We start from the raw sequence: 25,194 nt of genomic DNA on the forward strand, positions 1-25,194 counted from the left end.
GATAATGTAAACACAGAAATACAACCATCAGGATATCTTTGAAAGCCTTTATAGTTCTCATCTCCAGGAGATACCATAATAATTATCAACTTTCATTTTCTTATTTTGCTTATCCAAATGTTGCCAATATTCTGCAATTAGCCCATATAATAATTTTGTAGGAAGAAAAGGCTATTAAATAAGGAAATAACAGTTATCTAGACATCCTAGGACAGAGATATGCACCAAATTTGGGGGAAGCCTTAGCCTTGGCTAACCCAATGAGAGAAGGAAAGGGGTCAAGGCTTCCAGGAAGACAGGACATAGGACAGTGAGTACCCAAGTCCAGGGCTGCCCTCAGAGAACCAGTGGACATCAAGGAGGCATTCTTGAGTTTAATTTAGAGGGGCTGTTCTAAAGTGTTAGCCACTGAATTGTGCCTGACTCATTGCAACGCCATGGACTGTAGCTCTCCAGGCTTCTCTGTCCATGGGATTCTCCAGACAAGAATACTGGAGTGGGTAGCCATTCCCTTCTCCAGGGCATCTTCCTACCCAGGGATCGAACCCAGGACTCCTGCATTGCAGGTGGATTATTTACTGTTTGAGCCACCAGGGCAGTCCAAATGGAAGGGTGAATAACACAGGCAGTGGGCTCCCCCAGAAATGTGTGACTGCATGGAAACCTGTCCCTCAAAGAGGGAACATCCAAGGGGAGATAATACGGCAGAAGACTTTTCCAGCCTTGCCCCAGTGATTATCTGGCCAATAATCCATTTACATATAACAACAGAACAGAGACTTCCCTGGAAGAAAATTTCTTGAACTGAATAAAAAGGAAAATACAACATATCAACTTAAAAATTATATATATATATGAACAGAACAAAATACTCAAAGGAGCAGCTATAGGATGTCGCCATCACTCAGAGTCATTCTCTATCCTAGAAACTGTCTACTTAGGCTCTGGGAACAAAGCCAGAGGAGACAGCGAGTCACTGGCCACTGCATCTGTGTTATCAGTCCCACCACTCCGCCCCCCCAACCCCTACCCCCAGGGCGGTGTTTTCCAGACTCTGGTTTAGAGCACGACATTGAGGTGATGGGAATCAGTCTGGATGTTAATTCCAGCAGATGAAAGGGAGGAGTTGCCCCCAGAGGAAGAGCCCAGAGGGTTGTGCTCTTGTTCAGATTTTTCCCAAATGTGCCTTCTGTCAGCCCCTCCTCACATAATCCATGTTTGTCTTTTCATAGAGAGCCTTTGTCTGAGACAATGAAATGACACCAGCCCAAGATACGGCCATTGAACACTTACTGGAATGTTTGAAAACAGGCTGGAGGTTGGATGTGGTTTCCCAACACTTCCTTCTCCCTGGTGCAGCATTTGAACTTGGACTTCATCATCTGCTTTGTGTTTCCAGTTTGGGAGAAAAAGACTGAGCGGGGCTGGGAAAAATGCTCGCATTCCCCTTAGTAATTGTCTAGACTGGGATGGGACTGCAGGCCTATTCAAGAGCACCAGCAGAGGGTGGATACCCAACAGTACTTCTTAGCACCCCACCCCACCCCCACCCAAAGAGCTGTGATTTATATTGGGCCTGTTTGCTTCCACAAATCCTGCTGCCCCTTTCAGTTATGGAGATGATAACAAAATCTTGCTTCTAATGGAAAAAGGGACAATTAGATTGAATTCCTGTTGAAATATGATGAGCTGATACCATCTGAGGGAAAGAGACATAGATGGGGTAGGAGACATTGCAGGTTTTAACTCCAAAATCGCCCTGGACCCCTGAGCTGGTTACTGCCTGAGTGCCAGTCTTGGAAACATCGTGAAATTTGGTAAGAGAGTCTTAGAACAGCAACTGAAGCTCCTTAGGAGGATGATTCTGGATAAATTTAAAACTCTCTCTCCAGCAATTTCTCAAGGTGGATGGGTAAAGTTTGAGAACAGCCAGGGTCATTGCCTTCAGTTCAGTTCAGTCGCTCAGTCAAGTCTGACTCTTTGCAACCCCATGGACTGCAGCACGCCAGGCTTCCCTGTCCATCACCAACTCCCAGAGCTTGCTCAAAGTCATGGCCATCGAGTTGGTAATACTATCCAACCATCTCATCCTCTATCATCCCCTTCTCCTCCTTACGTCACAACTATGACCCATCATGTAATACACCATGTCCGGATGCTCTGAGGACATCCTGTGTATGTCAGTTGCATCATTCCTGTTTGTGCATTTTTGATCAGGAATGTGAAGGTGAGAATTGGAGAAAATCACGGTAGAGAAAAGAGATGAAGCAGAGAGAAGGGCCCACATGACAGAACTAATCTTGTGTTTAAATTCAGACCTCCACCCAGGGTAAGTTGTAGGGCTTTCCAGGTGGCACAGTGGTAAAGAATACACCTGTCAGTGCAGGAGACACAAGAGACGTGGGTTCAATCCCTGGGTTGGGAAAATCCCCAGGGGAAGGAAATGACAACCCACTCCAGTATTCTTGCCTGGAGAATTCCACGGACAGAGGAGCCTGGCAAGCTTCACCTCACGGGGTCTCAGAGTCAGACAAACGACCGAGCACACACACACACATGTAAGGGTGAGTTTACTGATGCTGCTGAGGCTAACACTCCAAGTTCTTGAACATGACTTTTCCAATTCCCTATTTATTGTACTGATTTTCTACTCCACAAACCCTGAAAATGTCCCCGACCCTGCCACTTTTGAAGTGTGGGCATGGGTAAGTTCCTCAACCCCTCTGAGTATCACTTGTCTCATCTCAACTACAGGACTAAAGATCTCTTATGAGGCCACTGCGAGGATTAACTCAGCCAATGCCGGGAAAGTGAGCCACGCGATAGCTGGCTCCTATTAGGATATCAGCTAATGACAGTTACTGCCATCGTGTTGGCAAACCAGGCAATCATCCTGCTCTCTGTTCCTCAGTCCACGCCCTTGGTCAGGATGAAATGAAGCGATGAAGTGACAGTCGCTCGGTCGTGTCCGACTCTTTGCGACCCCAATGGACTATACAGTCCACGGAATTCTCCAGGCCAGAGTACTGGAGTGGGCAGCCTATCCCTTCTCCAGAGGATCTTCCTGACCCAGGAATTGGAGGCAGATTCTTTACCAGCTGAGCTATTGGTCAGTATATCCCTCAATAATCCAAGGTACAGCAGAGCATGAGGGAACCTAAGCTCCAATTCTGAACCCCAGTACCTACAGGAAGAAATTAACAGCTGGGAGCCTGGCTTCTCTTGCTGACCGAATGTCCAGTCCCCGAGCCTCCCTTGGGATCCTTCTCGGTGACAAGCCGTGTTGAGAGGCAGGGCCGGGGGGAGCTAGACACACATGCTTGCATGCCAACACGGTGCTGTGTTACCGAATGACAAAGGCCAGCACTGATACGTTCTCTGCCAATTCTTTGCTCTTCCACCCGCCAACTCATTCATTCCCCTGACTCTGGCTCAATCTGGCCTCCATAGAGTTTAATGATCTCTTTTGGCTGACGGCACCCAGGTTGTGAAACCGTTGATCTTTCTGCTCTGGTGAGAGTGAAGGGGATGTGAAAGAAAACAGAGCGACAAGATGATGTTAATTCCTTCCGTGTTGGCATCTGAAACTCTCCCTCCAAAAGACTTCCTCTGAGGGGAGGAAAGGGGGAGCAGAAGCGAGGAGGGGGGGAACCCTTCGACAGCAGCAAGCCAGCCTGAAGCCAGGAGACCCCAAGACCCCCCGACCACTGACGTCCCAGGCACTTGATGGATCTCCAGCCCTTGAATGGCTTTCTTCCCCTCTCCACCCCGCCCTTCCTGTAAAGATTTATTCCGTACCACACACAAACGCACTGGGTAAAATATGTGATGAGGAAACAAGGGGAATAGTTCATAAATATTCTCAGCCATATGCAAACAATCTCAAATTTATTTTTCTCTTTCTTAAGGAGGGAAAAAAAAATCCACCCATTCCATGATCACTTCCAGATTCATTGAGGTTGATATTACATAAGACCCAATATTGTTTTCTAGCTGTAGAGAAATAATGACTTGGAAACGGCAATTTGAGCTAAGAAAATAATATACTTTTACCCGGGCATGGAGGCTGAATGGAGACCAGGGAGCCAAGACTCAGCCTCCAATGAGCTCTTGCAAGCGCGGCTGAGCCCTGCTTTGAGGCGTGCTGCGCTGACATGCTTTATGCAGCGGGGGTACCGAGGAGCAAAAAGGGCCGTGCAGACCCCTGGGGGCTCAAAATTCACTTGGAGCCATGCAGATGTCACAGGTGAAAGGACTGTGGGCCAGATTGCTCTGTTCTCAGTTTCTCGTATGTGGATTTTCTCTGGCATGTGAGCTTGCAGATAGAGGAGAGCCAGGGGTCCACCTCTGACCGTCGTCTGCAGCCTGAATGGGGGTCTGTTCGCCTCTGCCATGGAGAAGACGGTGGTCACTGGGAGATGGTCCCACACCCCAGTACCGGTGCCCGCTGTGTTCCTTTCTCTGCTCGAAACCGATTCCCCAGCACCAGCAAGAAAAACACTGATGTTCTGAAGTGGACCAGGGATGTTTACACCATTGGTCATTTAACTACACAGCGAAGCTATTGAGATGAGAGCTATTATTCATCCCCATTGAACAGATAAAGAAATTGAGTCTCAGTCTCATCCAAGGCACACAGCAGGTTGTTCGAACGACTCCTGGGATGGACCACGAAGAACATACCTGGTTTGTTTTTTTTTAACCACTCTGGTCTTCCTTACAAGCTCCCAACCCTTGGGTCATGGGAAAACAACAGCTTTAATTTAGTCCATTCTGGATTAGAACCTAGTTGATGTAAGGATCCAAATAGTCTTTCTAGAGAGTTCTCAGTCTCTCTGGCATAAAAATGCTCAGTTTCTCAGATAGCCTCCCTCTCCCTGGCTCTTCCCCCTGAGTTAATGGGGAGGGGTGGTGGAGGAGGCTCCTGGGACCTCCCAGCACAGGGGAGACGGAAGTCCTGGGGTCTGCTGGGTGGAAGATGTGGGCTGCCTACCGCAGGGGCTGTGTCCCTCCTCAGTGATGCTACCCCTTCACGTCCTTCCAGAGTTACCATGGAGATATTGACCTTCCGGTGGGGGTAAGAGATGGGATGCTAGCCTCTGTCCAGAACTTTCCTTGGGAAGGATACCCGAGCACAGCGCCCCATGAGGCTCTCCAGACACGTCTCTGGCTCCCTCTCCTCCTTCATCCTCCAAACCCCTGTCTCATTTCCATTTCCTGTGTCATAGATTCCATCAATCACAGAGCAGCAAGCCTCCTTGAGAGTTGATTCCTCCAGGCCTCTTTCTTAACCATGCTAACTTTGAGAAATAAAGGCCATTTAGAACATTTTAAGACAATAGCTTGGCTTGCAAGGCTACTGTCTTTTGCAAATGCTATTTTGAGTAACAGAAGCTAAGCACTCAATTTTTTTTCTCTTTCTTAGAATTCCTTCTATAGAACCCTGATCTCTCTTGAAGCTGATGCCTAGGACATATTAGAATCATGTACCCAGGAAGACAAAGAGAAAAATGTTTTCAAAATAGTAGTCTTATTATATGACTTAGGAGCAAAACCAGGATTTAAAACAGGGGCTGTTGGATTCCAAAATTTAAACTTCTACTCTGCAAGGCCATCTCTGGGTGCCAAGGACGGGCCCACGGCTGCTTGGGGGCCCACTCGGACTTCCATCTTCCCTCTATGCTGCAGACCTTTCTCATATCCCCTTACCCCCTAACAAGAGTGTGGCTGTCAGGGTACCATTCCTCATGTCCTAGCTTCAACTGTGTGTGTATGCTCAGTCACATCCAACTCTCATGTGACACCATGGACTGTAGCCCGCCAGGCTCCTCTGTCCATGGAATTTTCCAAGCAAGAATACTGGAGCGGGTAGCCATTCCCTTCTCCAGGGGATCTTCCCCACCCAGGGGTTGAACCCATATCTCCCACATTGCTGGCAGATTCTTTACCATCTGAGCCTGAATGAAGGTTTTACTTTTCATCTTGTCATTTGAGAGCATGTTGATATAAAGGATGCAAAAAGAAATATGCAGCTGCGGTTTGAGGCAGACCACAGCAGAGATGCTTCTGGCTATCACATACTCTCAGAGAGAAAATACGAAGATGGCGACACCTTGTTGATATTTGATAGTTTCAAGCATGAATGAAAACATGGTGGGAACAAGAAAAAAATCAAATAGACTGTACTATTGCTTCCCTCTTGCCTTTTGGAGGAAGACGGTTTTCTTTAGAAACAGAGAGGTCAGATTGCTCCTGTGAGATGTCTAAGGGCCAAAGATCAAGGAGAGAGGAGGAGGCTGAAACAGCAGAATGGTCCAGGAAAGTTGTGAGCGGTGGGGGAAGAGGAGGTACAGACCAGATGGGCAGAAACGTAGATGCTATCATAAAGAATACAATTTTGAGGACAAAGATATTCTAAGGGATGTTTGGGACTTTCAGCTTTGTGATGGACAATGTAATTCCCTCCCACTGAAAACACCCTCTGTAAAGATCCACATTCATCTTTCAGGTTTGGGGATTAGAATCGTGTAGCTTGTTTCTATTGCAAAAGTCCTTAAAGAGAGTAAGATTGCCCAGTTATATTGGGGTTACATGAGTATGGATGATCCCATAGAGGTAAAATTATAAAACAGGCAGAAACTGGGGGCCATACCCTCTGATCCACAGTGACCTTTCTAGAACACAGAGCAGGTAAGAAGTGGCTGATCCCCACGCTCTCTTGTCTCTTAAAGCTGTATCTCTGGGACTTCCCTGGTGGTCCTGTGGCTAAGACTCTGCGTTCCCAGTGCAGGGGTCCTGGTTCCATCCTTGGTCTGAGAAATAGATCCCACATGCCACAACAAAGACAAGATCCTGTGTGCCACACCTAAGACCCGGCACAGTCAAACACACATACACACTTCCCAGGTGGTTCCAGTGGTAAAGAACTCGCCTGCCAATGCAGGAGACTTAAGAGACACAAGTACAATCCCTGGGTGGGGAAGATCCCCTGGAGGAGGGCAAGGCAGCCCACTCCAGTATTCTTGCCTGGAGAATCCCACAGACAAGGAGCCTGGTAGGGTGCAGTTCATAGTGTCACACAGAGTCAGACACGACTGAGGTGACTTGGCACTGGCACGTGTATATCAGTTGTATCTATGGAGGGTCCTTAGGCCACGCTGAGGTGGAAATGGCATCAGGGCTGGCTTTCCTTCATGTGTGGTGGGCCCCTCTCTGCGGTGCCTGGGCTGTCTGTTGGCAGGTCACTGGTATCATCAGGGAAAGGACAGACAGAGTCTGGGTCAGAGGGTGTCAGCCCCACACCAGGCTCCCCGAGAAGGCTTGCCATGTCAGGCAGAAGGAGGATGCCCAGCATTCTAGTGTTCAGCAGACCTGCGCAGATTTGAATCCTGCCACTGCTTCTACAGAATCCAGTGCATGGTGGAACTTAAAGATCATCATCATCATCATATTATCATTATTACGGCTCTGGAACGTAAGTTTATGAAAAGATGGAGCAAGGAGAGACTGAGTGAAGATTAAGAGCAACAGAAGCGGGGTGTCTGAAGTGATGCTCATCCGATCATCCCAAAACTTCCCAGGTGCAAGGAGAACTAGGGGAGCTCAGAGGGTGAAGCCCACTCCCTCACTCTCCTACATGCTCAGGACCCCAAGTCGCCTGGATCATCTCTTTGGGTTTAGCCTTGTTCTCTCCGGGTGTCAAATTTTCTTGGTCTGATAGTTTGGAGAATCCACGTTCACTTTCACATCAGACCAGCGAAGAGTGGACTTGGCCTCATGGGGAGGAAGATGCTGTCAAATTGGCTTGGTGTGTGACAGGCTTTTAGGTGGGAAACAGATCCCGGGCCCTCGTCTCTAGGCGCTGGTGAAAACAGGAAAGGTAGAAACATAGTGGTTTATGAGAAAACACCAGTAACTTCAGCAGACCCCTGCTGTTCCCTTGCGTGGCGTCAGCTGGGCTTGGGAAGAGTCTGCAGCTCAGGCTGCCATGAGTATTATTTCCCGGTTCTAGAAAGGATTGGGACCTTGAATGGGAGAGAGTTGAAATGACAGACTCCTACGGTTCTTCCAATAAAAGGCCAGTAAATAACTCTCTACTCCCAAGGCAGGATTCAGCTCTAACCACGATGGTGGATTGGGATCTAGGTCATCATTGCAGGCTTCCTACCTCTCTTTGGTGGAGAGAATCACCTAGTGAACGAGGCATTTTCTGATACATTTCTAAAGAATGCCAAAGGATTTTCCTTGAGAAGCAACAGACTCTTTGTATAGCTTCCTCCTCAAGCCCTGTAGGGGATCATTGTGATTTATACAGCTCCACAAATCAACTTTATGTTTGCCCTTTGTTCCGAAGTATTATTCCCAATAACAATAAACAAAGACAACAAATATTTTTCTCTAAGAAATACAAGTCTCTGCCAATTACTATTCATTGTTCAGTTGTTAAGTCGTATCTGACTCTTTGAGACCCCACGGACTGCAGCATGCCAGGCTTCCCTGTCCTTCACTATCTCCTGGAGTTAGTTCAAACAAATTATTTATTAGGCTGTGTTTAAAACACAGGCGTGGTAGAGCATTTAGGACAATCCAACATGCCTTTTATAAGCTATGATTTTAAAGTATGAAGGGAGGTATGGATCACAGAGACAATTCCAGATTCAAATCATCTGCTGCATCTCCTAAAAGCCACAGTAAATTTGAAGAGAAGGATTATCACTTAGCTCTTCACATATAGGTTTCCTTGTGTGAACACAGTCTGTACCATGTAAATACCCCAGATGTTTATTTATGAACAGGAGGCGAGAGACAGAGAAACACTGAATGGAGAGAGAGCCAGCTGAAGAGGAAAACTGCGGGAATTCACCAGGGAGGGGAAAAAACGAGCTGGAGCCGCCCGCAGAGAATGTGGTCCCCATTAGGGAGCCTGGCCCGGACGTTTGCGATGGGGATGTGGCGCCCCCTTCTGGCTGCTCCTTCAGCAAAGAAAACTCCCGCAACGTGTAGAGCGAACGTTCTATGTGTGTTTTCTATTAGGCTTTCCAGAAACTCATAAATGGTTGTAAACCCCATTGTGCTAATAGGAAGAGCAACGTAAATGCTGACTGAAGCTATTAATGCTGGTTGTAGTTTATGCGGTGGACTGCATCAGGCTGAAAACGGGGAGTATTTTTACGGTGACTTTCTGACAGGTTAATTTTAAGTATCAGGCCATAGATTCGGTGGAGTGCTGATGTTCAGACATTTGGAATGAACTTCTCAAGGGGGAGAATAACTTTCTCGGTCATCTGTTCCAGAGTTTAGACCTAGAGACTTTGTTTTTCAACTTTCAAACCCCTCCAAACAGGCTGAAATTATTTAACCGCCCTCTGCCTTCTTCATCCTCAAACAGCAACATCTTTTACATAAGAGCCATTAGCGATTTTTAAAACAGCCAGAGTGCCATCGTAGCTCTCTATTTAAATAATTGTTGGTTCTAGTCATTTTGTGACTATCCTATATTAGGTTATATAGTTGGTCCATTCTTTGTCAAATAGGTATCTGTGGAGCGCCCTCTATGGGCAAGGTTTGGAACTCTTAGTCCCCCATGGATTGCTGAATTAGGACTTCAGCAGTGAAGCTGGGATTGTTGGGCATTTACAACGACATATACACGGTAGTTGTTCAATCAGTATTTGTTGTTTTATGAGTTGATTTGATCCCAGTTTCCTAAATGACCTACCCAACCCTTATTCAACAACTCAGTCTGAAAAAAGTGGAAACCCCTGTTAAACAACCCAGTTGAGCATTTTCCATAACGGACTATATTAAAGATACTGGGCACAGACCACAGGACAAGTTGCCTAGGTTGGTATCCCAGATTGGCCACGTACTAGCTTAACCTCTTGTGTCTCAGTTTCCTCATCTGCAGAACAGATCACAGCACGGTACACCTGACAGGGTGGCCGTGAATAACACCTGCAGAAGTCTCGGGCTGGTGCTTGGCATGCAGTCTGTGATTGTTATGTACAGTGTGTGATAACGCTGACATGTAAGGGCCAAAGCTAAAAAACACCTAATAAATTCTTAGAGCTGCAAGGAAAAGGACTGCCAGATAAACATTGTGCTTGACCGGTCCTTTGCCCTGAGGAAGTCACACCGGATGAATCAGACAGAGTTTCTTCGTGCGTGTTCAGCTGGTCCTTTCACTCTGACTCTGCCTCCATGATTACAGTTGCACCAGAGTAAGCCTTCTGCTTAGCAGTCATGCAATGAGGCAAATTTAAGAGATTAAGTTGATGCAGGGGTTGCGGATGACCGGCACTTTTGCAGAAATTCCCAGATTCTGCACAATTACACCCTCCTCTCCCTTACTCAGAGCAGATCTCTGGGTGCCCATTGTTGTCCCCCAACACTGATTACATTCTAGGGGGAGAAGCTCTCCCCTGAGCATTATAACTTTTACTAAACAGCTTTTACTACACGAGTCTTACATCTTCTAAAGTTTGAACCAAGAGTGTCTCAGATTAAGTATGCAGTTTTATACTTCTGTTTCCTAAAATCTAAGTGGGGTAGTGATTCAGATTTAGTCAAGCCCAAGGGAGAATTTGAAATAGTATGCCTTTTTTTGGCATGACTAGATCAGATAATTTCACTGCAGTTTTTTTTTTTTTTTAAATCATCTTAAGTTGAAAGTGGATTATATGCAAGAGTTCACTTTTACCTTCTCTGTTACCAAGAGAACACAGATTTGTTCAGAGTAGCAACAAGCTGGCTAACAATTATTTTTTTTCCATACGCCTAGACTAGATGAGGCCAAATGATCAAGTTCTTCCCAACGATATACAAGTGGAAATTGATGGCTATGCTTCTGAGAAAGAAAAGACAAGACACAGCTGGCACTGCCTGGAACTCAGATGTGATGTCTGGAAGTGAAGCAACTATCATGTGACATGAGGATGCAAGTCACACACTCAAGATGGACAATCAGATGCTCCAAGAAGCTGGATTCATGACTTCTTAAAGAACTACAGCTGCCTGGAACTCTCTCCTCTCTGGACTTTTTGTAATGTGAGAAAAGCAAACACCTATTAAAAAGTAAACATTTATAAAAATTGCTTAGATTAGAGCAGAGCATGGCATATAGGAAAATGCTACATAGGTTTTCACTATGTAAAAATAGCATAAATATTTGATTAGCTTCTGTGATCAGGTTTCTACTATATGCAGCCAAATACAATCTTTGCCAGTACACATATTGCCAATATTTCATTATTACATTATTATTTTAGCACCTGGGGAGTGCCTGGTACTGAACATGTGTTCGTTGTAAGAACAAACTATTCAGTGGGGTTTGAGGAAAGATGAAAGGCACTAAAATGTAACTCTATACATCTCCCTATGCTTATGCAATGGGCCTCCTGTCCTCAGAGAACCTATGATGGTTCCTTTCTCTGCGTGAGGAGAGCGTTTGGTTTCTGGAGGATGGATGCAGGGATTCCATTTGTTTGGCCTGGCGTGCCCTCCTGCAACATCATCAGAGCCAAACGAGAAGCAGAGGCCACCACCAGCCTGCACCCCTCTGCCAAGTGACACAGGCAGAACAGAGACCAGGGCCAGACGTGGGCAGAGTGCTGAGAAAGCTTGCTTTGACATCCCCACCAGGGAAAGAAAACACGGATAACTGTGGACGCAAACGCCAATGGGCATGTGACCATCAGAGTCAGACCTGGGTGCAGGGGCCTGAGAAATCATGAAGTGGGATGCTCTCCCCTGGAACTTTCAGGAGTGGAAGGGGTTCTGGACCGGAGGCACAGATAAACCCATGACTTACTATGATCCAGATCACTAAATGCTTCTTTGACCAGGGGTTCCTAGAAAAATAAGGTGCCCCCTGGTTTCTGGCTGGAAGAACACTAGAATTCAGTCTGGTGTGTTTACTCTGCTGATTCTTCATGACGTTTCACCTTTAACACCAAATATAATGTTCCTTGAATGTAGTTACAAAACTGACAGTGACAAGAAAAATATCATTTAAGCCAACACTACCGCCACCACCACACTGACAGTGTTCGTGAGGGGAACTGTTCAGATTTTTACACTCTTATTGATTGGTTTTAAATGAAGTTCTTTTTTTTTTCCCTACCATGAGACTGGATTTAATATAACAGAGGTTATATAAACCTTACATGTTCTCAGCTGAGCGACAGTTCTAGCCATAGAGCATCATCAAATTTAAATGGAAACTTGGGAGTGTCAGGGATGATCAGGAGAATGGGATAGGCTTTAAAGGTGAGTGTTGGATGCGCTGGGGCAGGAAGCATCCTGGAGGAGATGCTCCTGACATGGGAGAGGCAGGGTCAGCCCTTTCATCCTCTCTCAGTAAACAAGCAGGCAGGATCGGAGCATCTCAGGGTGTTTAAGATATGGTTTATTGATTCATTCAGCAAGTGTATATTGAGCACCTGCTCTGGGCTAGAGGCTGAGCTGGGCTCTGGGGATAATGATGATGAATGAGATACAGGCATCCCATCTCCATGGAGACTGCTGCCTAGACCCTACTTCTCAAAGCTCCCTCCTGGACCAGCGGCATCAGGACCACCTGGGAGTTCTCAGGCCCCACCCTAGACCTGCTGCATTAATATCTGCATTGTCACAAGACCCCTGGGGGATTCAGATGTCCATTCAGCTTGGAAAATGGTCCGGGTAATGAGGCAAACAAAATGAAGTGCTATTTCTCTCTTAAGTCTTAAACATATGCATCTATTTAGCTGATGAGGCGTCTCAGGCTAAATTCACCAATAGGCTGGAGCTGGGCTGGGATACCTTCTGGAAAGACAGTTCAAGAGCAGAGTTTTCAAGAAAGCTAAAGGTTTTAAAGTCAAATCTCTATGTGGAAACATTATTTTGTTTTAATAAATTATCCTATCTAACCTGCTGATAAATATCACACTGAATTTAACCTCTGGCTTCAATTCTTGTTTTAGTATCACTCATTTGTAACAAAAAAATTGAAAGCTGAGAAATGCCTGGTTGGTCCTGCATCTGTCCCTGGCTCCATCATGTCTTCTGAACAGTTTATCCACCCTTCAGCTTTCTTTGTGTAAAATGGATAGAATGATGCCCAGAATCCTGCCTGGATGAGACTGAGACAGATTCGACAAGGAGGGTTCATAGTTGGGGTGTTTGAAGTTTTGGTTAGAAGGTTTGGCCCAACCACCTGGATTTTACATCTTGTCATTTTCAGCCCCAGCTCTACCACAAATGGGGAACCCATTCTACAGGCTCATCTCCCCAGGGCCATTCTACAGGTTCATCTCCCCAGGGCCATTCCCCACCAAGAGTCAACAGAGAAGACGGGGACTTTTCTCTCAAAAGCCATGTTCCAACCACAGAGAGGGGACTATGAATGAAGTCACCATATAAACCTACTACAACGCCCCCGAATGGTATGCTGGGAGACCCCCATCATGTCTTGTGGCTAATACAGTTTTACATGCAAGCACATTCTGTTTCAGGTTAATTGATCTGTGACCCTGTGTATTTAAGGAGCTGTGTACAGTAAGTCCCCTACATACAGAAGAGTTCCATTTGGAGTCAGCCAGTCAGTTCAGTCACTCGGTCATGTCTGACTCTTTATGACCCCATGGACTGCAGCAAACCAGGCTTCCCTGTTCATGACCAACTCCCGGAGCTTGCTCCAACTCACGTCCATCAAGTCAGTGATGCCATCCAACCATCTCATCCTCTGTCGTCCCCTTTTCCTCCTGTCTTCAGTCTTTCCCAGCATCAGGGTCGTTTCCAATGAGTCGGTTCTTCACATCAGGTGGCCAAAGTATTGGAGCTTCAGCTTCAGCGTCAGTCCTTCCAATGACTATTCAGAGCTGGTTTCCTTTAGGATGGACTGGTTGGATCTCCTTGCAGTCCAAGGGACTCTCAAGAGTCTTCTCCAACACCACAGCTCAAAAGCACCAATTTTTTAGCGCTCCAGCCTTCTTTATGTTCCAACTCTCACATCCATACATGACTGCTGGGAAAACCACAGCTTTGACTAAACGGACCTTTGTCAGCAAAGTAATGTCTCTGCTTTATAATATGCTGTCTAGATTGGTCATAGCTTTTCTTCCAAGGAGCAAACATCTTTTAATTTCATGGCTGCAGTCACCATCTGCAGCGATTTTGGAGGCCAAGAAAATAAAGTCTCTCACTATTTCCATCGTTTCCCCATCTATTTGCCATGAAGTGATGGAACTGGATGCCATGATCTTAGTTTTTTGAGTGTTGAGTTTTAAGCCAGCTTTTTCACTCCACTCTCTTCTTTCACTTTCATCAAGAGGCTCTTCAGTTCCTCTTTGATTTCTGGCATAAAGGTAGTGTCATCTGCATATCTGAGGTTATTGATATTTCTCCCGGCAATCTTGACTCCAGCTTGTGCTTCATCCAGCCCGGCATTTCACATGATGTACTTTGTATATAAGTTACATAAACAGGGTGACAATATACAGCCTTGACATACTCCTTTCCCAATTTGGAACCAGTCTGTTGTTCCATGTCTGGTTCTAACTGTTGCTTCTTGACCTGCGTACAGATTTCTCAGGAAGCAAGTAAGGTGGTCTGGTATTCCCATCTCTTTGGAGAGTGCTTCATAAGTCTGATTTGCCTAGGTACTCAACTAACACAACTGGCTGTCTGCCGCTGCTTTTATGCTTGCTTCCTGACATCCTGGGCTTGAAATAAAGATACTGTAGTCTATATAGTACTGTACAGCGAAGTACCCAGAAGCATAACCACTGCAGAGGATGCATGCACATGACCACGTACACCCAACAGGTGAATGAACTTACGTGACTGGACATGCAAACACAGATTCACATCTTTGAAAGTTTGTTAAGTTGAAGTTTCGTATGTAGGGGACTTCCTGTAAAGGCTCCTATTGGTGCATAGAAATATGAGAACACACACAAGCTGTGTGTGTGTGAGCGTGTGTGTGTGTACATGGAGGGGGAGAGACAGAGGGACGGCTTGAGTTCCCACGTGCAGACTGCACAAGAGGGATCCACTGCACAGGATGGAGGAACGGTAGCCAGAGGTGAAAGAGCCCTGACCTCATGTTCGAATTAGTCATTTAATGTTCCTTTATTCCCCAGGCCTTGATCCGAGGCCAGGCCAGGCCAGGCGAGCTCATTCTGGTCAGACGGCGGGAAATTCCAGCACATGGAATGGTGTTGGTGGTCTCGGCTCTGCTGCCGGGAGCCCACACAGCTAACTCGGCTCCCTCCACTAATGAATGCGCCCACCCAGGTAGGACCCTCCCCTCCCGCCCTGCTCCCCCCTCCTCCCTCCCCGGGCCTGCCCGCTTCAACAGCCCGACGCCCCAACTGCCTTCCTGATGACTGCCCAAGGATTTGTTCGGGGGCACAGCATCTGTGAAATTAGACGGGGCCACATCAGCCTCGATCATGAGCCAAGTCCGAGACCCTTTCTGGATGGGATGCTCTGGGCAAGGGTCCGCAGGAGCTCCTTGCCCTCTCCCCGCCCTCCAGCTCTTGGCTTCTAGGACACCCCCCCACCCCCCATGGGTAAGAAGACAGCTGAGCACCTCTGCAGAGCACTCCACGCCTCGGAGGTGGGTCCCACAGAGCCTAGGTTGTTTTTCCTTGTAAGAATGTTAATCAAAGCAAAACGTTAACCCAACAAACAAATAAACAAAAGACCCCTAGTTGGCCCTGTGCATTCAAGGGTGGCCAGGGAAGGCAGCCTGAAGGGTTCCTTTATGACCAGAGGCGTTTTTTGAAATGAGACAGCAGTGACTGCTTTGTGAGGAAGTGGGGAGACAGTCCCTTCGTTATCCTCAGCCCTGCGGTGGTCCGGGGACCACCCCCGGAGCTGCCCTGTGATAACAGCCTGGGCTCAGGCCTTCTTCCCAGTGACTGCCCGTCCTGAATTGGACCACCAGCTATCTTCCTCCAAAAGAACAGCTCGGGGTCCCCCTGTAGAATAGATCTGGGAGCCCGCAGCCACCTCAAGACCTCTGTCTTGCAGCAGGCTGACTACCACGCACTTTCCTACTCCCAATACTGCTGACATATTGCTTTCGCTTTCACCTCTGAGCGGGAGGCTGAATGCGGGAGGTCGTGCCCATCCCCTCGGGAAGGCCTGGCCTCCAGCCTGAGCCCGCTCTGACCTGGGGCGGAGTGCGGGAGGGAGGAAGAGGCGCAGGAAGGAAGGGCCTGCGCTGGAAATGGCTGGCTGGGAATAATAAATGCACACACTGGCTTCTGAACGCGGCTCACCACATCCTGGGGAATCTGGAAAAACACTCCACCCCGCCTCTTGCCCCCCCACCCTCCACTCCCACCCCCGACAGAAGTTGGCTTTCACGAGGCTGCGGGAGACAGCACGGGGGCTTTGATAGTAACGGGCTTGTTAGTTCTGGGCTAACAGCCCTCCCAGGCCGCTCCGACTCCTTGCAAACACTTTCCTATTTTAGGTCAAGGAAGTTCATAAAAGCAAAGACTAGAGGTGACGGGAGGGGGAGAAGGCAAGGGAAAAAGAAGCAGTGGATGGCAAAGAGCTTATCAGCAGGCAGCCAGCGACCTCTGGAGGATCCGTGGGGTCTGGGGCACTTGCCCAGCTCTGGGTGCCGGGCACAGATAAAGCAAGGTGGCTTCGAGCCCCCGAAGGAGACCGAGACTCTTCTGGAACCCCCAGCTAAAGCTGAGGCTTAACCGAGTCCCGGAACACAGAGAAGATGCTTGAAAGTCCACCGGTCTCCCTATATTGAAGCATGATTATCTGTCTCTAGGGCGGATTCCTCCACCTGCCAGAAGAGGGCAGCACACACTTCTGCATTACCCGGAAAGCTGCGCTGCCCAGTCCAGAGGGAGGGCACCCCCAAATCTGGGGAGAACTCCTGAAATGAATAGCAGAAGCAGTAACAGCCACAGCTTGGTGCCTACTGCCTGAAGGGGCTTCCTAGGCGGCACTAGTGGCAAAGAACCCACCTGCCAATGCAGGAGACTTAACAAACGAGAGTTTGATCCCTGGGTAGGGAAGATCTCCCGGAGGAGGGCATGATGACCCACTCCAGTGGACAAAGGAGCTGATGGACAGAGGAGTCAGGTGGGATATGGTCCATAGGGTCGCAAAGAGTCAGACACAACTGAAGCGACTTAGCAGTATTGTCTGAAGTGCTTCAGTGCGTTTATTCATTTAATCAATAAGACAGGGCAAGATAAGACACTATTATAATCTCCATATTAGAGACAAGGCAGCTGAGAGGTATAGAAATTAAGGGAACTTGCTATTGTAGCCTGAGACTACCTAAAACAGAGCTTGGACTGTTATAAAGCTATAATTATAATTTTAGCCCAAACTTTTTGGACTAAAAAATTATAGTCCAAGGACCAAATCGAGATTCAGTCCACTGCCTATTTCTGCACTGCCCTCAAACTAGGAATGATTTTTACATTTTTGGATGACTGGGGAAAAAAGTCAAAAGTCAAAAGAGAATAATACTTTGTGACCCTGAAAATGATGTGAAATTCAAATTTCAGTGTCCATAAATGAAGTGCATTGGAACACAGCCATGCCCATGTGTTTCCGCATTGTCTGTGGCTGCTATAGTGTTCCAGCAGGGGAGCTGAGCAGTAGTGACATCCTAGATAGTCCAAAAGATCAAAAACTTTGCCAACCTCTGGAGCTAACAAAGAGAGCGCTAGTTGCTCAGTCGTGTCCTACTCTTTGCAGACCCCACGGTCTGTAGCCCACCAGACTCCTCTGTCCATGGCATTCTTCAGGAAAGAATAATGGAGTGGGTTGCATTTAAAGAATAATGGAGTGGGTTGCCATTTCCTTCTCCAGGGGATCTTCCCGACCCAGGGATCGAACCCAGGTCTCTTGCACTGCAAGTAGATTCTCTAATGTCTGAGCCACCAGGAAAGCCCTCAAACTAAGAGATAAGCACTACTTGTTTCCAGGCAGGAAAGACTGATGGCAGAACTGACACTTTACTAGATATGGGGTTAGGACAGACATCCCAGAGGGATCTGGAAGCAATATTGACCTCAATTCATTTTCTTTCCAATAGGGTAGCCCAAGGTCAAGCAGAAAGGAGGGTTTGACATTTCTCACGCACAGCCTCTAGGAAGTAACAGAATGTTAGATTTTAAAAGAACTATGGGAAATCTCCACACTGTTCTTGCAATCCCACTTCTGGGCATACACACCGAGGAAACCAGATGTGAAAGAGACACATGTACCCCAATGTTCATCACAGCACTGTTTATAATAGCCAGGACATGGAAGCAACCTAGATGCCCATTAGCAGACGAATGGATAAGGAAGCTGTGGTACATATACACCATGGAATATTACTCAGCCATTAAAAAGAATTCATTTGAATCAGTTCTAATGAGATGGATGAAACTGGAGCCCATTATACAGAGTGAAGTAAGCCAGAAAGATAAAGACCATTACAGTATACTAACACATATGTGTTCCAAATATGGAATTTAGAAAGATGGTAACGATAACCTTATATGCAAGACAGAAAAAGAGACACAGATGTACAGAACAGAATTTTGGACTCTGTGGGAGAAGGTGAGGGTGGGATGTTTCGAGAGAACAGCATCAAAACATGTATATTATCTAGGGTGAAACAGATCACCAGCCCAGGTTGGATGCATGAGACAAGTGCTTGGGGCTGGTGCACTGGGAAGACCCAGAGGGATGGGATGGGGAGGGAGGATCGGGACGGGGAATACATGTAAATCCATGGCTGATTCATGTCAATGTATGACAAAAACCACTACAATATTGTAAAGTAATTAGCCTCCAACTAATAAAAATGAACGGGAAAAAAATAATAAATAAATAAAGAAAGAACTATGGGAACCGCCTTCCATATTTCATCAAGACTAAGATACATACTTTTTTCACACTTGACATCTTTGAAATCAGACTGTGTCTTACCATCAAAATCTTAACAAAAGTTTAAGTTTATTTTGGTTACTTGTCTGTTTCTTATTGGAAAATACAGCTACTATACTTACAACTAATGAAGGGCAAAAGCTAGAGAGACGACTCAATCCAAGTGTGGGACTCTAAACACACATCCCTGGGGCCAGCACATCATAGGTACCCAAGGGAGGGATCTTAGGACTTTACTTAGGAAGTTAGAATTCTTATCAGGGCAACTATTTTAGCAGGAGTATGTTAGGCTATCCCACTGTCTTCCATAGTTAGGAAGGAGTACATCTTTGCAAACTCAGTAGAGAGGCCCATCAGTCTTCATAAAAAAGTGATAAGCATGATCCAGCAATTCCACTCCTGAGTATCTATCCAAAGAAAACAAAAATACTAACCCAAAAAGATATCTTCATCCTCCTATATATTGCAGCATGATCTACAATAGTCACACATAATGGACACAACCTGGGCTTCCCTGTAGCTCAGTTGGTAAAGAATTTGCCTGCAGCGCAGGAGACCTGGGTTCGATTCCGGGTCTTCTAGAGAAGATGACGAAGAAGAAGAAGATGGATATCAGGTGTAGCAAGGGCGGGTGAAGCGGGGACTGTGAGGGCGGTGCAGCCAAAGGAGGGAGAAGACAGAGGTGTCACGCTGCCACGGGGTCACCGGCCCCGACTCCAGGAGGACGTGAAGGGAGCCACAGCCGGATGGACAAAGAGAAGGACAAGAACAGCTTTGCTGCGACTGCATCTCCAGCCCCATGTCAGGAACACTTGTCACTCTCTGGGGCGGCCGGTCTGCCTTCATCTGGCCCAAAGGCTGTGGTCCAACACCCGCCTCCAGCACAGGGCTCTGGGAGTTGACTTTGCTGTCTCTCTCGCCCTGAGCTTGTTTTATGACACCCCCCCTACCCCTCCACACACACACACACACCTTGTTTTTCTTCCTCACCTCCTTCTAGAATATGTTGCCCCTGTGAGTGGTTATAAAGCCTTTCTGGTTCGAGTGGAGTATACATTTTAAAATAGAAAGAAAGCCCCCAGGATAGACGGAAACAGAGACGGAAATAAGAGAGAAAGCCAGACTTGAGGCGGCAGGAGGTGAGGGAATTCCAAGGGAGTCTTGAAAGACCAAAATCAGCTAAGTTGGAAAAAGAGCACTTAGCAGAGAAAGAGGTGGGATCCGCAGTCTCACATATCCGCAGATACGTGAGAAAGGAATATGGAAAGGTGGGAAGGAAAAGCTGCATAGGATCTGTTTGGATTAGACACAAACAGGTGGGTTTGGGACTCTAAGACCTCTTAGGAGAGGAAGAGAGCCCCGTGGATGTGGACGGATCAAGGAAGGAATGTGCAAACATGTACAGACCAGGAGAAACGACGGATGGATTTGTATCCTTAGTCCACAGGTACGTACGTGTCCACTCACTCTCCAACCAAGAAGGAAATGGAGAAAAGTACATGAGGATGTGCCACAAGCCAAAAATGAGACAGTCATGGGGCAGGGGTATTAATATATCTAGGGACATGTGATAGGGCTGGAGGAACTAACAAAGGACTTTAAAAAGAGTGAATAAGAATAAAGAACACAAAACACACATGAGATCCCTCTGTCGATTGTCTGGAACCTGCAGTATGTACAAAAAGTGAGATAAACCAGTAGGTGGATAGGGCGAAAGCAGAAAGAAAAAGAGAAGTTGGGGGAAAAAGAAAGTAAAATATAGTCTTTAGGACTGGATTACAGTAAATAGCTAAAATGAGTTCTTTGATAGCCAAGGGGTTCGGCAGAGTATGTTCAAACAGCAATTTGAGGGTAAGAAATGCAAAATGCAAGATGGATATTCAAAGAGAGAAGCCCAGGTCATCTTATGAGATAACCAAGAAGAGCAGGGGTGACCAGGTAAAGCAAGGTGTCAAAGAAACCCCTCGAGGGAATGGACACACCCCAGAAGCCACACTGACATCGCAGTGGGCAGAACGCTGAGCCAGTGTGGGGGCCGGGGGAGAGGGGACTTGGAGCTGCTGAGTCTGAGGGTTGCCATCCAGTCTCAGAGGTCTGGGTGCCATGGCTGTGTCTATGAGGAAAGTGAGCGAGAAGTGCCAAGAGGGGGACTCACAGACAGGGAAGGCCATGAGGCACAGAACCAGTAGCGTGGATGGAAATGGCCTCTGCCGGGCGGAGGCAGGATGCAGGGTGAAGGTGCAGTGGAGTGCAGAGAACGCCAGGCTTGTTACTGGGCATGCCAAAGGTGAGACGGACGAAGCTCGTGCCTTCCCTGCCCTTCCCCACCATCCTCCTGCTTCAGAGCTCTATAAACTTTCAAGGCTGAACAAATCACATAACTCTTCCCTGCAAGGTTGGAAGACAGATGTGTGGGGCCCAGAGCAGGGACTCCCGCGGCCAAAGCTAAATGAAGGGCCGCTCTCTCCCATCTCAAAGACGCCCTTCCCTGGGCCACGTGGGCTCTCCGCTTCTGCTGCACCTCCACTTTCCAAGGGAGAAGGGCCCGTCTCCTGGTCAGCCTGGCCAGTCTGTTGAGTAGGGTCTGAAGAACGGGCTGATGCAGATGAGAGAGACAGTCAGAGAAGGCTGCCTGAGGAGGCGTACAGAAAACTGAACACAAGAAGCAAAGTCTCCCAGGAGCTGTGCGGTGATTTATATCACAGATCAAACTTTGTCGTAACGCTTTTCTTCCTCATCTTCACGATCCCCCCACCGCCGGGCCCCCTTCCTCACTTGCTAGTCCTTCTTAATCATCCTCCCCAGCTCCTTCTTCCTCTGGTCCCCTCTGATCACACTTAATGGGTGATCCTACTGGTGATCCTGCTGGCCCTAGAGCTCTCCTCTCCTCACTCATGGACTCCCTCAGGGACCAGAAATCCACACTCAAGTCCCTTCACATCTGCAGGTTCCAACATCCATGGACCAAGAGAGCAACTGCCTACCTTGGATTGGAAGAAAATGCATCTAGGAAATGGGAAACAGAATTAAACAAGTCAAAAAGAGACTAAATGGTTGGGAGGTTTGGAATGCTCGTTAGGGCTCACGAAGCAAGAGCTGAAGCAGTAGTTTCTGATGCCAGTTTTCGTGTTTATCTCATTTTTGCTTTAGGAATAATCAAAGTGAACATTTAAAGAGCATTTACATTGTGTCAGGCACTGTGCTAAAGGATTCATAAGCATCTAATTATGAATAACATGACTGTGCATGACAAACCTTGGATATGTTCTTCATGGCCCTGTTTGGCAGATGATGAAATTGACAGCATCACTAAGTATATTTTAACAGATGCAGAAACAGACTCTGCACTCCCTGCTCTGTCTTCACACTTTCCCCGTTCCCTCCCCACGCCCGCCAATCTCTGTATGTCCTCTTTTCTTCATGCCAGGACCCCGTCATTGGATTTAGGGGCCACACTAAATCAGTAGTGTGAGACCTTAACTAATCACCTTGAGACCCTTAACTAATTACATCTGCAAAGACTCTATTTCCAAATAAGGTCACTCTCTGAGGTCCTGGGTGGACATGGATTGTGGGGACAACACTCAACATATTACAGGCTCCAAAGAGCCACAAAGCAAGAGCACTGAGCATATTTAAACTATTTCCCACGTGTTTCTCCTTTTTCTTGTCCCTAAAAGGCCACCCTCCCTATGGTACCTCTTCATGTACCTCTAATGACTACCTTGCCCACAGGGTAAAATCCAGGCCCCCCCCCCCCACCTCCCCTCCCCACCCCGGCTGCCATCCAACTCCAGATGCTTCTCCTGGTCTCTGTCACTGGAGTCTTCTCACCCTCCCCACATCCTCCACCCTGTGCTCCCGGTCAAATGACCCCCCTGAATCTTTACGACCCAGTTGAAATCCCTTAGGAAGCTTTCTCAGATGACCCAGAGGTAAATCCCTGCTGCTCTGAACCCCTTGGGAGATAACTCTTTTCTCTGCTCACAGGCCAACTAACCAGCCCTTCAGACTCCCCTTGATGAAGTCATCACCCACCTCTTGTCCTGTTATCGTTGCAAACGTAAGCCTTTTCTTCTGCACGAGTCAGGCCTCAAAGACTGGGTTGGTGTCTTTTTCTAGAATCTAGTTTTGTGCCTGGCACCCCCAGGTCTGCAGGAGCTGTCACTGAACCCTTTACTTTCCCACTGCACCAACAGTTCCTGCCAGAAGTTCTCTCTCATCTCATGCGTGGCTGTCTTTCCTGGTCACCTTGGTCCAAAGAGGTGCCTTTCTCCTCCGGGCTCGTGGAGCAGTAAGATCCAAGGTGGTCCAAGCCAATGGGCCACCTGGTTTCAGGATCCATTGTATGATCACCTGTTGTATATTCAATTTCTCACTCATTCTTGAAGATGCCAGAAGTGCTGTTCAACCAATCACTATTCATTTACTCATTCATTCACAAAGTTTTCGTGACACCCTTGCTCTGCCTGGCTCAGGGCTAGGCTCCATCTTCCTATTCAGGGGACCAGCAAACTTCCTCATCCTTCTTCCTTCTCCTCCCAGGGACTAACACAGTTCTTCAAGGGTCACACATTCTCAATGGGACAGTGCTATTCAAATCACTTTAACTCAAGCTAAAGGACCAGGTCAAATGAGGGACTAAAAATGCTATCAACTTATGCAACTTCCCTGGTAGTCCAGTGGTTAAGAACATGCCTTCCAATGCAGCAGATGAGGGTTTGATGCCTGGTAGGGGAACTAAGATCCCGCGTGCCTCGGGGCAACTAAACCAGAGAGTTGCAACTACTGAACCCACACGCCACAACTAGAGAGAAGCCTGTGCACTGCAACGAAGATCCCACATGCCACAGCTAAGGCCTGATGCAACCATAAATAAATAAATAAATATTTTATATATATATATATATATATATATATATACACATACACACACACACACACATATACATATAAACACTGCCAATTTAGGACTTCCCTGGTGGCACAGTAGATAAGAATCTGCCTGCCAGTGCAGAGGACATGGGTTCGATCCCTGATCGGGGAAGATTCCACATGCTGCAGGGCAACTAAACCTAGGGGCCACAACCACTGAATCTGTGTGCCTAGAGCCTGTGCTCCTCAAGAAGAGAAACCACCACTCTGAGAAGCCTGAGAGCTGCAACAAAGAGCATCCCCTGCTGGTCACAACTAGAGAAAGCCCTTGAAAAGCCACAAAGAGCCAGTGCAGCCAAAAATAAATAAGTAAATTCTGTCAACTTAAACAAGGGGCTCAAACCCCTCTGAGAAGGCAGCAGAGGCCACCAAGCCTGAGCTCTGTGGCCAAGGCCCGAAGTTAAGGGGCAAGTGGAGGAGGAGCCCTTCCCTGGTGGCTGGCGGCCCGGACGGTACACAATCCACCTGCAACGTGGGAGACCTGGGTTCGATCCTTGGGTTGGGAAGATCCCCTGGAGGAGGGAATGGTAACCCACTCCAGTATTCTTGCCTGGAGAATCCCCATGGACAGAGGTGCCTGATGGGTTACAGTCCATGGGATCGCAGCGACGAAGCAGCAGGAAAATGAGCCAGGCTTTGAGAAGAGGTTCCCGGCATTCTCTGCACTGGCCGTGGTGGTGGCGGAGGCGGGTGGGGTGTGCAGAGGGTCAGGCTCTGCCTTGAGCGGTCACCATAGTGGTGACAGCTCTGTCCCACCATGGCCCCTGGTCAACCCCCTGAGAAGTCTTTTAGGGACCAGACAGCAGCCTCAATGTGCTGTTCTAATCAGGACTTCTGCGAACAGAGCAGGGTTGTGAACTGGGGATAAACGGACAGTAGGATTCCTAGGTAGTGCCGAGGTAAAGAATCCGCCTACCAATGCAGAAGATGCAAGAGATGCCAGTTTGATCCCTGGGTCAGGAAGATATCTCGGAGGAGGAAACGGCAATCCACTCCAGTATTCTTGCCTGGGAAATCTCATGGACAGAGCAGCCTGGCGGGCTACAGTCCATAGGGTCACAAAGAGCCAGACACAACTTAGCGACCGAGCCACGCATGGCCAAGGCAGGACCCTGTGCGCAGTGTATCATGATGTGCACCAAGGCAGGCTCAGAGCGCAAACAGCATCCCTCTTCTGATTCCACAATAAGGACCACCGGCCTCTTTTCCTGCACTGGCCAGAAAGCAACATCTAACACCCTCTCCACTGCATCAAGAGGCCTCAGAATGAACAGATAAAAGCACTGGTTCCAGGTGCTTCTCTGGTGAGTATCTGAAGGTGCCCTGGGCAGGGGACGGCACCAGGGTGGGCGG

The 25,194-nt window shown here is 47.6% G+C and overlaps 1 protein-coding gene across 2 annotated transcripts in view; it reads right to left on the reverse strand.

The window, feature by feature from the left end:
* Positions 1-25,194, reverse strand: part of CLIC5 (chloride intracellular channel 5) — a 163,452-nt gene that overhangs the window by 12,074 nt on the left and 126,184 nt on the right. The window lies entirely within an intron of this gene.

This window comes from Cervus elaphus, chromosome 7 (genome assembly GCF_910594005.1).
Source record: "Cervus elaphus chromosome 7, mCerEla1.1, whole genome shotgun sequence".
NCBI classification, from domain to species: Eukaryota; Metazoa; Chordata; class Mammalia; order Artiodactyla; family Cervidae; genus Cervus; species Cervus elaphus.